The sequence below is a fragment of the Eulemur rufifrons genome, chromosome 30 (genome assembly GCF_041146395.1).
Source record: "Eulemur rufifrons isolate Redbay chromosome 30, OSU_ERuf_1, whole genome shotgun sequence".
Taxonomy (NCBI): Eukaryota; Metazoa; Chordata; class Mammalia; order Primates; family Lemuridae; genus Eulemur; species Eulemur rufifrons.
In genome coordinates, this window is record NC_091012.1 from 124,654,966 (window position 1) to 124,669,200 (window position 14,235).

The window sequence follows — 14,235 nt, forward strand, 5'->3', positions numbered from 1 at the left end:
GCCATGAAATAAACTATTAATAAATCAAAAACCAAAACTCTATCCACAAAAAAGACACCAATTACAGACAGACTCACACAGATTCTAACTTTGAAGACACAGATCATCTCGATCAAACAGAACTGTTTTTTAATAAGAGGGAATATTCCCCAATTCACCTTATGAGGTTAACATAACATTGTTACCAAAACATGACAAAGATTACATAAAAAAGGAAAAGTACATGGCAACAACAAAGGGATGCAGATAACCAGAGAATCCAAAGACAGTTTAAAATAGAAAATCCATTAATGTACTTCATCACACCAATAGATGCAGCAAAAGCATTAGAAATTCAACTCCTGTTCAAGGTAAAAACTCTAAAATGATAGAAGAGAACTTAAACTAAAAAACAATATCTGTACTCCCCCGCAAAAAGCCCACTACAATATCATACTTAATGATAAAACATCAGAAGCACTCCATTAAAGTACCTAGACAAGGATGCCCATTATCAATGCTTCTACTCAACACTTTACTCGAGGCATCAGTCGATGCAGTACAGATCAGAATAGGAAACAGGAGGCAAAAAGAATGGAAAAGAAGAAATAAAAATGCATTATTGGCCGGGCACGGTGGCTCACGCCTGTAATCCTAACACTCTGGGAGGCCGAGGTGGAAGGATCGCTAGAGGTCAGGAGTTTGAGACCAGCCTGAGCAAGAGCGAGACCCCGTCTCTACTAAAAATAGAAAGAAATGATTTGGACAGCTAAAAAATATATATATATAGAAAAAATTAGCTGGGCATGGTGGCGCATGCCTGTAGTCCCAGCTACTCGGGAGGCTGAGGCAAGAGGATCGCTTGAGCCCAGGAGTTTGAGGTTGCTGTGAGCTAGGCTGACACCACGGCACTCTAGCCCAGGCAACAGAGCGAGACTCTGTCTCAAAAAAACAAGAAAAGAAAAAAAAAATGCATTATTCAGAGACATGATAACTACTTGGAAAATACAAAATAATTATAAACTGATATTACTTACTCCCACATTTCACTGACTCTAAAGATACCACCAATTTTAAGATACACCCTTATTTTACACACAACTAAGAAAAAAACACTGCCAATGATACCATATTTTCTCATTATCTAGGATTTTCATTTTAGACTTATCAAGACAATTTTTTTTTTTTTTTTAAGAGAGAGTCTCAATCTGTTGCCCTGAGTAGCTTGCCGTGGCATCAGCCTAGCTCACAGCAACCTCAAACTCCTGGGCTCAAGTGATCCTCCTGCCTCAGCCTCCCGAGTAGCTGGGACTACTGGCACACACCATGATGCCCAGCCAATTTTTATATTTTTAGTAGAGACAGGGTCTCAATCTTGCTCAGGCTGGTCTCGAACTCCTGAGCTCAAGCAATCCTCCGGTCTCGGCCTCCCAGAGTGCTAGGATTACAGGCGTGAGCCACCGTGCCCAGCCACCGTGCCCAGTCAGAACAATTCTTTCAGACTTATTTAGACACATTTTTATAGTATCTTGTGAATGTATAAAGAAAAACAGAAGCAACAGAAATCGGTAGGGTATTCCTAAAACTTCACATTCAGGCTCCTACTGTAGATGGCTTTTCTACTCAAAGTTGTTCAACTGTTCCTAACAATACTGCCCTCTACCAACAAAAGTGTTGGCGATGCAGCATTTCTTAAAATGCTCCATTATTATCTATTGGATTTTCTTTCAAAGGCAGGCACACACTTTGCAATTTCTTCTGCCTTCAGTTGTATCGTTTGGCATGAAATAACAATATAATAATACACATTCTCATTTAAAGCCATGACAAAATGAAGAGCCCTGACCAAGTTTGTGGATGTGCAAGCACTGATAACTATATCATGACTGCTGCCTGAACAACAGTGATTACAGGACACCATCAACTGGAGATCTATTTTGATTTCAGAGATGTCAAAAATGGGGGGGGGGCTACCTCAGAATCTATGAAATATGGTAATATGAGAGTACAGCAAGGTTACATGATCAATACATGTAAGTCAATAGTTTTCCCTATACATCTGTGATAATTAAATAAAAATTATAACTAAAAGAAAAATCCTTGGAGATTCCTCAAAGAACTGAAAGTAGACCTACCATTCAATCCAGCAATCCCACAACTGGGTATTCACCCAAAAGAAAACAAATCATTATATCAAAAAGACACCTGTACCTGAATGTTTATTGCAGCTCAATTCACAATTGCAAAGATACGGAATTAACCTAAGTGCCCATCAATTGCTGAGTGGATAAAGAAAATGTGGTGTGTGTATACACATACATACACACACACACACCATGGAATACTACTCAGTCATAAAAAGGAATGGAATAATGTCATTTGCAGCAACTTGGATGGAACTGGAAAACATTATCCTAAGCAAAGTATCTCAGAAATGGAAAAATAAACACATGTTCTCACTAATAAGTGGAAGCTAAACAATGGGTAGACATGATCATAAAGTGCTGTAAAGGACATTGGAAGCTAAGAAATGGGGAGGGTGGGTGAGAACAGAAGGATAAAAACCCACCTATTGGGTCCAATTTATACAATTCTGGTGAGGGGCACACTAAAAGCCCTGACTTCAATATTATATGGTTCATCCATGCAACAAGAATACTTGTACCCCCTAATATTTTGAAATAAAAATTATCCTTTTAAAAATCCTATTTACAATAACAAAAATTACATGGTATCTAGAAAAAAAAAAAACTAACAAAAGTTGTACAAGAACTTTATGAAAAGCAGTTGCACATACCCAGATTCAAATCCCTGCTCTACTACTTAGTATATATCCATATGAATCTATATATTTAATCTATAAATTTGATGCAAATACAACAAAAATCCAACAGTTTTCATAGAAATTGACAAACTGACCCTAAAATAAGCAAAAAGAGGAAAATAGCTAAAACAATACTGAAGAAAAATATATATTGATTTAATTAGAAAGCTTACATTAAATCAGGGTGACATAGATAGGCAAACAGACCAATGAAACCAGAAGAGAGAAACTGAAAACAGATGTGTATATGTGGGAATACGATATACCACAGGAGTTGCATTATGAATCAGTGGGGGGAAAGGCAGAACCATTTGATAAATCCATATGAAAAATATAAAATTAGATCCCTACATTACACAACAGAGAAAAAAAATCCAGATGAATTAATGACCTAAATATGAAAAAGCACAGTACAATTATGACCTTGGGGTAAGGGAAGAACTTCTTGAAGACACTAGAAAACACAAGCCATAAATGAAAAAAACTGAGAAAACTGGCTACCATCACATTAAGAAGGCCTACATAAAAAATTTTCTATAGACAAAGCTAAAAGCTAAGCCACAGACTAGGAAAAGGTATTTTTAGATATATAATCACAAATCATTAGTATCTGGAATATAAAAATATCCATAAACCAATAAGAAAAAGACAATGATCCAACAGAAAAAAACAGACCAAGGATACACAAAAGCAATTCATAGAAAACTCACAATAGCCAATAAAATACATGGGAAAAAACGGTCAGCCTCACTAATAATCTAAGAAATGCACAATGAAAACAGCAATGAGATACCATTTATGCTGAACAGTTCGGAAAAAATTGCAAAATCTAATCTTTTGGCAGTGGTCTGGAGAAACAGGCTCATACACAGCTGGTGGGAGTGTCAAATGGAAAACAATTTGGCATTTTGGCAATTCCCAGTAAAGCTGACAATGCACAGACTTCAACGAAGCAATTCTACTTCTACTATAATCCCAAGAGAGAAGAACCCTGTATAACAATGTTCACAGCAGCATTGTTTGAAATCACAGAAAATTGCAAATAGCCTACTGGTCCCCCCATAAGAATAGATAAGTAAGCCAAAGCATATTTATATGTTGAAATACAAGTAAAATGAATGAACTAGATCAGTAGTTTTCAAACTTCTTGGTCTCAGGACCCCTTGCACTCTTAAAAATTAAGGACCACAGGCCAGGCGCGTTGGCTCACACCTGTAATCCTAGCACTCTGGGAGCCCGAGGTGGGAGGATGGAGGTAGAAAGATCACTTGAGCTCAGGAGTTTGAGACCAGCCTGAGCAAGAGTGAGATCCTGTCTCTCTCTACTAAAAATAGAAAAAATAAATAAATTAGCTGGGTGTGGTGGTGGACGCCTATAGTCCCAGCTACTCGAGAGGCTGAGGCAGAAGGATTGCTTGAGCCCAGGAGTTTGAGGTTGTAGTGAGCTATACTGAGGCCACTGTACTCTACCCAGGGCAATGGAGCGAGAATTTGTCTCAAAAAAAAAAAAAAAAATTAAGGACCACAAAGAGTTTTTATGGAGGTCATACTTATAGATACTTACCATATTAGAAATTAAAACTGAGACATTTAAAAACATTTATTAATTCATAAAAAATAATAAACCTACTACACATAAACATAAATATTTATTTTAAAATAACTTTCAAAACAAAAAATTAGGGAAAAGAGTAGCATCGTTCTACATTTTTAAACATCTCTTTAATGTCTGGCTTAATAGAGGACAGCTGGATTCCAGTAACTGTTTCTACACTGCAGCTATTATGACATCATGTATCATATAGCCTATGTACAGTACTCAGTGTATAGGAGAATGCAGGTGAAAGGGGAAAAGTATTATGAAAATAGTTTTGACCTCATGGACCCCCTCAAAGAATCTTAAGGATCACCAAAAATCCTTGGGGCACACTTTGAAATCCACTAAACTAGATAAACATATACATAAATCTCAAAAATACATTAAGTGAAAATAATATATAAAATGAAACACACAGTTCTAACATTGTTTACGTAAAGTTAAAACATACAAAGCAATATTTGATATTGTTTTGGTACGTACATGTTAGGATACTGCTTACTTCTGGCAAAGAAAAATCAGGAATGGGGGGGCTCATCCTTTAACTGGATCTGTGAGACTATTTCTTTAAACAATAATAACAAAAAAGATGAAGCAAATACATAACAAAATATTCGGATCTGTTAAATCTAAGTGATATCTGCTTTTCAGTAATTCTGAAATATTTCATAATTTTAAACTTCTTAAATATACTTTTTTAAAGTCTAATAATGGCCGTATATCAAGGCCAGTTTCCTTAAAGTATATTTCCATTTGAATAAAATAGTTATAAGACACCTGGATTTTATAAAATGCTGTCTGGAAAAATAATTTGACATGCGCAAGAAAGGTGGGCCATATTCCAATCAGATAAGGGAGGAGGTGACTCAGCTCCTCCTCTTGACCTGGTGCCCTAACGAGGTAGGTGTGCCTTTATATGTATATTCCTTGGTCAAAAGAACACACTGACTGGATGTTTGATTTTGAATAGCTGAAAACTATTCAACTATATAAAATTCTCTGCACCCAACAATTGAAATAATTGGGGAGATAACGGACCATGTACCAGGTACTGCTTGGGAACAAAGATAAATGAGAACTTGTCTCTATATTCACAGTTTGGAAGACCAAAATATAAACACCCAGTTAAAATATAATTGATTAAATGCTAAAGATGTCCACATTGCTCTACTGGACAGAAAAGAAAGAACGTGCCTGATAAAACGATGGCACCATTAACATAAAAAAAACGGAGAAGCAGGAGTTGTTTTAGGGGCTCTGGGTAATAATAAAAAATTCAATAAATAATATTGGGCATCTACTATGTGCCAGATAAATTTGGTTTCAGCCATGTTGAGACAGTTAAGACATCTGGGTGGAGATGGTCAGTAGGCAACTGGAAATGCTGCTAGATGAGAAACTAGAAGAGAGGGCGGGCATGGTAAGGGACTACAAAGCTAGGGGAGAAGATTCCAGAGAAGAAAGGATAGAGGCCTGACCTTGAGGGAAATCTCACCATAGAGGACAGAGAAGGTATACAAAGTTTCTGAAACGGAACACTTTTATATGACACACCCATTATTAACATGCTGTGCAAGTTTCCCAAGAAATACTGAATTTAGGAATAAGTGGGGTGAAAAGAAATAAAACTACTGGTAAAAGGAAAGAGAAGGCAGATGAGGTTTTTGTAAGATGAGCAAACCTAGGAATATTTATAAGGCAAGGGTAATGATGCAAGAGACGGCCATGGCTGCCAGAGCTCAGTCCCTAAGGAGGCAGACCAGGGTGAGGAGCAGAGCAGTGGGGCTTGAAGGAGAGCAATCCTTCCTGCGGCAAAAGGAAGAAGAGGAAGGCCTAGGTGGGGACAGAGGAAAGGCATGAAGCACAAGGAGGGAGACTCAGCTGTTTAAATCAGATGGCCATCCACCACTCTTAGTGAAGTAAAAGATTAGGTCATCTTTGCTCAGGGTGACAGATTTCAAGGACTGATTGAGGACTTTAAGAGTGAAAAAGCAAGTTTGGAGTTGACAGTGTACACAAGCACAAATAATACAAAGATGATCATCAGTGACAATACCAGTCTAAATGGGGTTAAAAAGTAAGCATTTACAAAAAGGTGGAAAAAAAATTTTAATGCGTATGTTTTTTGAAAAAGGAAATTTGCAACTATCTAAAAAATACATTATTTAAAAACTAACACCTCTTTTAAAATCCAAAATATTTGGGTTGTAAGGTATTCCACTTACCCAAATGGAATACTTTATTCCAGAGTATCAAGGTCTATCCTTTCAGACAAAAAGAATTTTATATTTAACCATTTCTACTAGAAACCAAACTATACACATATCTGTGTTAACTATAAAACTTGAGTCTAATTTAATCTTAATCTTGATCATCCACTGTTGCTGTACTGTGCAGCAATACAATTCTATCTTTTTTTATAGCTTTTCTATATCTTTCCCAGCTGTCAAGATATAAAAGCAACTGGTTCTTCTAAGTCTTTGTTGACCCTTAACACCTCAACAACCACAGCCCACCTTAACAACTTAACTTGCTTTCTAGCCGGCCTCACGCAATGCACGGTTTCTTGAAACTTTTCTAAACCATAGCCCCTTATAACAAACACGAGGCTCTCATTCCCTCCAGTCCTTTCATGGAACATTGCAGCACTGACCTGTTGCAGTTTAGAAAAACGGAAAAACTGAAAGTGAATACCTATGCTACCTCAAGGTTTACGACATAAAATTCTAGGAAACATTCCCCCGACACATATCTAGGTTAGCCAAATATTAATCAAAACACAAGCTGGAAGGTGAGGCTTAGCTAACAGCCTTAGTTACCCTCTCAAACAAAACGGCTGTTACTTTCACCAGGGGGAAGAAACCAGATTGCAACAGGCCATCTGAAGGCCACTGCCTTTTTAACAATCGCTCTTCCAACCTATTTTTCAAAACTGACTTCTTAAGAAATTACCATGGTAATACTGATAGGTTCATTTCTCATTTTCGTCAAGTAACCCACAGCACTAGTCCTGTAATTTTCAACCATGGTAAATGAAATGTTAGAAACCTCTCCCTATTTGTTTACTATAGAAATTAGAATAACCCTGAGCAAAAGGTTATTTGGGGTGAGGAATTAGGATAGAAAAAAAGGAGCAGCTGTCTTTTAGAGATGGACCGTTCAAAAAGTAGCAACATTTGCTTAACTTCTGGGCATTCTTTTAATCGTTCTGATAGTGAAAATATTGATCAACTTAATATTGTCGTTATCTCTCAACTTTAAAACTTTTCCTAGTCCAATGGAACTGCTAAGTGACTATAAAACACAGCTGGGGGTGTCATTGCTCTGCTAATTAAGGGCACCCCTGCTGCCTGCCCATGGAGTATAAAGCCCCTCCACTGACAAGCCAGCTCTTCTGCAATCCACCTTTTCTAGTCTGAATTCTCACTACTCCCCTACCTAAACCATCCACTTCCACCAAACTGTAAATACTTGCCGTTTTCCTTCTTTCTTTTTTTTTTTTTTTTTTTTTTTTGAGACGGAGTCTCACACTGTTGCCCAGGCTAGAGTGCCGTGGTGTCAGCCTAGCTCACAGCAACCTCAAACTCCTGGGCTCAAGGGATCCTCCTGCCTTAGCCTCCCAAGTAGCTGGGACTACAGGCATGTGCCACCATGCCCGGCTAATTTTTTCTATATATTTTTAGTTGTCCATATAATTTCTTTCTATTTTCTTAGTAGAGATGGGGTCTCGCTCTTGCTCAGGCTGGTCTCGAACTCCTGAGCTCAAACGATCCACCCGCCTCAGCCTCCCAGACTGCTAGGCTTACAGGGGTGAGCCACCTCGCCAGGCCTATACTTACCGTTTTCTGAAGAAGCTTCACCCTTGAAATGCCCTTTCCACAGCTACACCTAAAGTCCTACCTATCCTTCAGTAACCTTCTCAAAATGCCACCTACTTCAAGTATCTTTTCTGGATCCTCCAAATGGAAATCTTGCCCTCCTCTGACACTGGTCATTAGTTGTACCTTGCCCGCAGCACTTAGTTCATTTCACCTTGTCCCATCTACCTGGCTCGGAACAATGAACTTCTTGCAGCCATCGCTGGCACTACAAGAACCTTTTTAATCTTTCTTAGCATCTACCACGGAGCATCGCTAACACTTGAGTTCCCATTTACCAGGACAATTGTACAGTATGCAATCGAAAGTACTTTAGGGGATGGAACTCCACCTTAAAACTTCACAAATAAAATATCTAAACACAGACAAATGCACAATAAATATGCACATTATGTTGTCCTCCAATAAGAAAATGAAAAAAAAAATCTGCCCTTTTCTTATTCCTCAAAAAAAGCAAATACCACAAACAGATCACTAATAGCTTAAATACAGTTTTTCAAGAAAACTGTTTCCACATAAATAAATACAAATGACTCCTTCGAAATTTTATTCCTCCACTTTTATGCTATACAATTTGCACTTTTTTCCCTATTGGACAAAAGAGTGGTGAGAACTTTCCCATCAATTTTTATCTTTAGTTCTTTATTCAGATACTCGAGGAGGCAATGATTGTTGGAAAACAACCGCACCGAAGGTACCCTAAGCCAGGTAAGATTTTATTTAAGCAAAAATAAAACTTCCTAGGGTCCCATTTGCCTTGGTGAGCCCAGGTCCCCGGACTGCCAACCCACCCCGATGGCCCCCGGGAGGCTACAAGCGCTGGAGAAAGGCGCGGGGGCGCTGAGGGGCGAAATGGCCCCTACGCCCGGGCGGCGGCGCTGGCCGCCTGCGGCAGTTCAGCTGAAATGCAGCGGAAACAGCAGCCAGTCACGGGGCTACAGGAGGCAAGGCAGGAAGGTGGCGCTGCCGCCGAGCGCCAGTAGCCCGAGCGCGCATCATGGCGGCAAGGGCAATGGCCGCTGTGGGGAGCGAGCACGCCCCTCCGCGCGCACACGCGGCCGCGCCGGGCCTCCGGGACCCGTCACCGGCGCCGCTGCTGCCGCCGCCCGCTCTCCCACCCCCTCTCACGGGCTGTAGCGGAATTTTCTCTCCAGACACCGCCTTCAAGATGGCGGCTCCCCCTCCCGGCAACCCCCTCAATCGTCCCCTGCAGCAGACGCCGAGCCGCCGCCATCTTGTCCCCCGTCCCTCCCCCCCTCGCCGATATTTACATAGCGAAAATCGGCCCGGCCGGCCTGCGGCCTTCACCTCATGCCTGCAGCCTTCGCCTCCTCGCCAGGCCTCGCCCCCGCGCGGTGCCCCAGGTCGGCCGCGACGCAGACCCGCGGCCCCTCAGCCGCCTCACGGACCGCCGGGCGACCCTCCCCCAATCCCCGCCCGCATACGGAGCGCGCCTCCGCCGCCGTTCGGGGCAGCCGGGCTCCTCCCCGGGCCTAACTGCGGCCTCCTCGGGGCCTGCTCGGCGCGGCGCACCACGCCGCCCGGCCTAGCGCGGAAGGGCGCCTTGCGGGCCGCCGACCAGGCCGAGACCAGGCCGCCGCGCGCGCGCTAGGCCCCACGGCCGCGGCGGCACCCGGGACTCACCGGACGGGCGTGCGGGCGGTCGGCGACGGTGGCGGGTGCTGCAGGCCGGCCTTTCTCTGGAGCACTGGGCCGGGCTCCGGCTGGTGGGGCGGGCGGAGGGAGGGAGGAGGGGCCGAGCTCGGAGCTGACAAAAAGCGGCCCAGCTCCCCGGCACGGGCCCGCCGTCAGCACGTCACGTCACCGCCCGGGAGAGAGACCCAGGAAAATGCGGAAGGGTAGATGGGCCCCCTCCTCCGCCCGGTGGGTCTCCCTGGCGCCCCGGGTCGGCGCCGCTCACGCCCCGCGACCGGGGAGCCCAGTGGCCTCGCTGCGGCGGGGTCTCCGGCGGCCGGAGTCTCCGTGACAGCGCCCCCCTTCTTTCCACCTCCTCCGCGCTCCCGCCCGCCGCCGCCGCCGCCACACACGCGCCGCTGCCGCCTCGGCCGTAAAGCCCGCGCGGGGCCGCGGTCCGCAGACCCCGCGGAGAGCCAGGCGGCCGGGCCACCCCCCACCATCTCCCGTGGGCCGCGGCCGCCCCTGGGGGCCTCCCCGGAGACCTACCGCCTCTCCGCGCCGGTCCTGGCCGAGGCGCCAGTTCGAGTTGTTTGCAGGCCCTCAGACCCCCGCCCGCAGTAAATGTGTTTTCTTCATCCCCGTAGCCGGGGAGAAAGATAAATTTAGCAACCCCCGTCGTCCCCTGCCTTTGCTTAAAAAAAAAAAATCTTTGAAATAAAATGAAAACGGGCTTGCCAGTCTAAATGGGTGTGCGGGCAAGAGGAGGGGGGAGAAGGGTTATCCGTAGAGCAACTACCAAGCTGTTTAATTTTTTAAAAATAATAAGCAGACAAGAGAGCCAAACTGATTTTATTAGCTTGCGGGGGGCGAGGGGGTGGAGTTGAGAAAAAGGTTACATTTTGAAACTGGCCTGGCGTGTTGCAGTCAATAAGAATTTTTCATGTATACTTTGTATATACCTGTGTTTCACTGCTTGGGAGCCTGTGAAATGTAAGTCTTGGGTAATTACTCATAAATAATGAATTTTCCACATTCTTTAATAAATAGTAGCAGAATTGGGTATGGATTTTTTTTACAAACTGCTTAAAGAAGCCTTTTAAAGTTTAAAAAGACTTGCGAGAGAAGGGGAAAATGTATTTTATTAACAGCACCTACAAACTTCAAAAATGTGTACTTTGCATTTTCCTAGTTGAAATTTTTATGCTATCTTTCCATACTGAACTTGGGACCCAAACTATGTTTAAAATTTACTAGGAAAAAATTAAATAGTGCAGTCGTCACGTTAATCTGAAATCTGACATGCTATACTTCTTCAACATAGCACTAAATATTAGACTTTCTTAAACATTAAAGAACACAAAAATTATAAAGCAAATAGTATATTGGTGTGAAATCTCTTTAAATCCAGAGGCCATGTATTTTAGTTGACTGTCATAACTCTTTTAAACTCCCAGAGTGCAATTTGTCCTTTCCCTCAGACATCTTACAATCATAAAATGCTTTCAAAAAGGAAAAACAAACGTAGAGTAAGAAAAAATCTCAGAGAATGTACTGGATGGTAATTTTCCTGTCATGGCTTTAGCTTTGATTTTTTTTTCCAAGCGATTAAATTTCCTTTCAAAAATAATAAATGACAACATGTCTTCATTGTTTATAGAAAATGCCATCAGGCTGTGCTATAGACTGTATTTACAGAAAGGTAAATAAAACTAAGCAATATTGTTTCAAGCAAAAAAATGAGAAATCACTTGTGTACCCACATTCATATTTCAAAAAATTGATAACCAGCGTTTAAGTATTTTCCAAGGGCCTCCGTTTAATGCTATGGTATGTCAAGAATGGGACTCACATCGTCCAGGCAACCGTAAGCATGTTCAGAACATAAAAACCTAATGTCAGCATTCTTACTAGTTTTTCCATAATTACCATCAAATAAGTCCAACAGTGTAAAGCACTTAAGAAAAAAATGTCCAAAGAGCATAAAGGAAAAAGATGTTTTCTCAATTTAAAAGAGAAAGTAGTTTAGGTGTTGATACCTTCAAAGAGCCCCTTGTCATTACTTTTCATACATAAAGAGACTGTTAACTTTGGTGGGAAACAAGGAAAGGATGGCCTGGTTCTATGACTTATGTTAGATAAACTTTTATTAAAGTACAACAGATTATAGATGACTGTACAGAAAAAGTTAACTAGATTTTTTTGAGTTTTAAAAAAAGGGAGAGTAATTTGTTCTTCAAATCCATTTATGGAAGCCTGTAAAGAACAGCGTTAACTGTTAAAAGAGCAATGATAAAAATCATTTTACTAGAATAGGAGGTATAAACAGCAGAGATCAGAAACGGTTTGATGTTCTAATAAAATACGAAATGTAATTTATGAATACACAATGTACTCACAATGGGACCTTGAGAACACCTAAGATCACTGAAAGCATTTGGTAATCAAGCACTGGGTGATTAAGCACCAGGCATCTTGTACTTAAAGGACCTATTACAGCCTATCTTGCCTTGATACTTTTGATCATTGTTTTAGCATTAGGGACCTATAGAATTCTGGGCACAGGGAGTAAGTAACAAAGATGTGGTGCTTGCCCTTGGGGAACTCAAATAAGGAGGCTGTGTATGGCGAATAAAAACATTCTTAAGTGCTTTCATTTTCTCACTTAAATAAACACATAATAAAAGGAAAGTTTATCTAGGGAGATTGAGAGCAGAACATTTCAAAAGCATATGCTATGAATACAAAATAACTGGTTTCAAAGCAGTCAAAGGAATTTTGATTATGTGCTAAAATTTATTTGTTCCTTCAGAGCCGTTAATGTATATCAGATAGTTAAAAGCATCTACTCAACGTTTTGACAGTGTTTTAATAACTTAACTAAAAATCTCTGACATGTTTATAGGTCCTTGAGCCAGAAACGATAGAAGACCTTTCAATCATTTTTCTAGAGAAAGATTAGTCAGAAAAGAAGCTGTTGGTTTTCACTCCACATCACTGACTGATGGGAATTCAAATAAGAAACGATAAATTATTGGCTTATGAGCAAATATAGATCTTCTTAAATAAAGTTGTGGTGATTCATTATTTTATATCCCAAAGGTTAAAAAAATTTTACCTTCCCTTAGAAAGGCCCTAGTTTTATTGAACTAAGCATGCCCTATAAAAATTAATCATTTATCTGATACTTGATACTTAGATTACACTTAACACGAGCAAATTGCACCTTCTGTCAGAATTCAGTTGACTATAATTAATGCCAAGTAAGAATGTTTAGTCTGAGTCTTTAAGCTGTACACCCTCCCCAAGGAAAATAATTTTAAAATAAACAATGACTGATAGGTGATTTTCAAGCACTATTTTTCACATGAGTCATCAGTTGAATAAGACATTGTTTAATTCCTGAAAATCACCAATAGCCAAGTTCTACCTCATGAATTATAAATCACAGGACACAGCAAACAAACTAGCTCCACTAAAGAGAAAAAAATCAATATAAAGGCCTAGAAACAATAAGCACCCCTGGTGCCCAGACTGGGGCCTCTACAATTTTCCACCAAAGGCACCAGGGCTCCTCGGAGAAATGACTGATTGCTGGACTGGAGCAGAAAAGTACAAGATGAGCCAGGAACATCTCCTTGTAGCTGCAAGCAAAAAAATAAAGTATCAAAGCTTACTAGCAATGTATCAAAAGGTCTCAGGAGCCAGTTTGAAGAAGCTCCAGTTAGCTAAAGTTGAGAAAAATTAAATGTCAAAACAATAATAATTGGCCGGGCGCGGTGGCTCACGCCTGTAATCCTAGCACTCTGGGAGGTCAAGGTGGGCGGATCGTTTGAGCTCAGGAGTTCGAGACCAGCCTGAGCAAGAGCGAGACCCCATCTCTACTAAAAATAGAAAGAAATTATATGGACAGCTAAAAATATATATAGAAAAAATTAGCCAGGCATGGTGGTGCATGCCTGTAGTCCCAGCTACTCGGGAGGCTGAGACAGGAGGATCCCTTGAGCTCAGGAGTTTGAGGTTGCTGTGAGCTAGGCTAACGCCACGGCACTCACTCTAGCCTGGGCAACAGAGTGAGACTCTGTCTCAAAAAAAAAAAAAAACAAAACAATAATAATTGCTATGGATTGAAACACAATGGATATGTTTGTGAAGTTATAAGACTTTAAAAATGATCAACTAGTGGTGATGGTTGCACAACTTTATAAATGTACTAGAAACTAGTGAATTGTATGTACACTTTACAAGGGTGAATTTGATAGTATGAGAATTTTATCTCAATTTTTAAAAATTATCACTTTTGGACAATGCTAGGGAACCAAC

At 41.2% G+C, this 14,235-nt stretch overlaps 1 protein-coding gene across 3 annotated transcripts in view; it reads right to left on the bottom strand.

The window, feature by feature from the left end:
• ZFX (zinc finger protein X-linked) overlaps nt 1–9,970 on the bottom strand; it is a 51,593-nt gene extending 41,623 nt beyond the window's left edge. For all 3 annotated transcript variants that reach the window (XM_069464388.1, XM_069464389.1, XM_069464391.1), the window contains exon 1: nt 9,922–9,970. The gene's annotated coding sequence lies outside the window, so the exon portion shown is untranslated. The remainder of the gene's footprint in view (nt 1–9,921) is intronic.
• Nucleotides 9,971–14,235: the final 4,265 nt, after the last annotated feature.